Below are 1,906 nucleotides of genomic sequence, written 5' to 3'. Positions count from 1 at the left end.
TTGTGGCAATGTCTTACGTATTTGCTGCAATCGGATTCCATTGTGGTCCAATAATACCCCAAACGTGTGATTTTCTTTGCCATCATGGGCCCATTCATGTGAGGACCGCATTCTCCATCGTGGACTTCTTCCATCACCTTCCGTGCATGTGAATGATCAAGGTAACGTAGAATTACGCCAAGAGATGTTCTTTTGTATAACTCTCCTTGCATGAGAACGTATTGGGAAGCTAGTAGGCGTATAGCACGTTGTCCCCTCTTGTCCATATCCGGTGGATAGGTACCGTTGAGCTTGAAATTTAGGATTGCTTGGAACCAGGGTTCCTGTGCGATTTCCTCTTCATTGGTGATTTGGTGGACATAAGCCGGCTCTGACCGTCGTTCGATACATAAAGGCATTTCCACCATGTCATCTGGCATATTAATCGAAGATGCAAGTTTTGCAAGAACATCTGCAAATTTATTTTCTTCCCGAGGTAGGCGTAGATATGTCGCGTGATCAAAGAATTGAGCAACTTGGTCTATTCTAGCTTGGTAAGGTGCTAAGCTTTCGCTTCGGATTTTCCAAGATCCCGTAACTTGGTTGATGATCAGGGATGAATCCCCATGTACTCGGAGGTTTTTTATGCCTAAGCTCACTGCCGCTTGTAGTCCAATGAGACAAGCTTCATATTCTGCAGCATTGTTTGTCACCTCGAACTCGAGTTTGACAGAGATTGGTGTATGCTCACCTTCAGGAGAAATGAGCAACACTCCTATTCCAAATCCTCTTAAGTTTGATGCTCCATCAAAGTAAAGGTCCCAGGAGTCTACGTCGGTTTGGAGTATATCCTCGTCTAGAAATGACCAAGTGTCTATCGTTTGTGCATTATTGATGGTATTCTCCGCAAAGAATTCGGCAACGGCGCGCCCTTTTATAACTTTCAGGGGCACGTACTTGAGATCGAACTCTGAGAGCATCAAAGTCCATCTTGCTAGATGTCCGTTGAGAACGGGTTTCTCGAAGAGGTATTTGACTGGATCCATTTTGGAGTATATTTTGACGGAGTAGCTAAGCATGTAATGACATAGCTTCTTCGTTGCCTACACAAGAGCGAGGCATGTCTTTTCGAGTTGTGAGTATTTGCACTCGTACTCCAAGAACTTCTTACTAAGGTAGTAGATAGCCCTTTCTTCACTTCCTACAGTTTGAGCTAGCATGGCACCCATGGCTGTTTCGGTTACTGTGAGATATAAACCAAGAGGTTGATCTCGTTGAGGTGGAATGAGCACTGGTGGTTTAGCCAATATCTCATTTATTCGATCAAATGCCTTTTGACAATCATCATCCCACATGGTGTGATCCGTTTTCTTGAGCTTCTTGAAGATAGGCTCACAAATCATGGTGAGTTTCGATATGAATCGACTTATATATTGCACTTTTCCCAGGAATCCTCTGACTTATTTTTCAGTTTGAGGTTGTAGCATTTCGATCAGAGCCTTGATCTTGGAAGGGTCTATTTCTATACCTCGTTGGCTAACAACGTATCCCAGGAGTTTGCCGGATCTTACTCCGAATGTGCACTTCTGAGGATTGAGCCTCATGTTGTACTTTCGTAGCCTTGCGAAAAATTTGCAAAGATTCGCAATATGCCCTTCTCTATCCTTGGACTTGACAATCATGTCGTCTACGTATACCTCAACTTCTTTGTGCATCATGTCATGTAAGAGTGTAGTTGCGGTTCGTTGATATGTAGCTCCGGCGTTGATTAACCCAAACAGCATTACCGTATAGCATTAGGTTCCCCATTGAGTGACAAAAGCGGTCTTATGCATGTCTTCTATGGCCATCTTGATTTGGTTATAACCCGCATACCCATCCATGAAGGATAGTAATGCGTGGTCTGCAGTATTGTCCACCAATATGT

Source organism: Silene latifolia, chromosome 2, assembly GCF_048544455.1.
Source record: "Silene latifolia isolate original U9 population chromosome 2, ASM4854445v1, whole genome shotgun sequence".
NCBI lineage: Eukaryota > Viridiplantae > Streptophyta > Magnoliopsida > Caryophyllales > Caryophyllaceae > Silene > Silene latifolia.
This window is presented reverse-complemented; position numbering follows the sequence as displayed.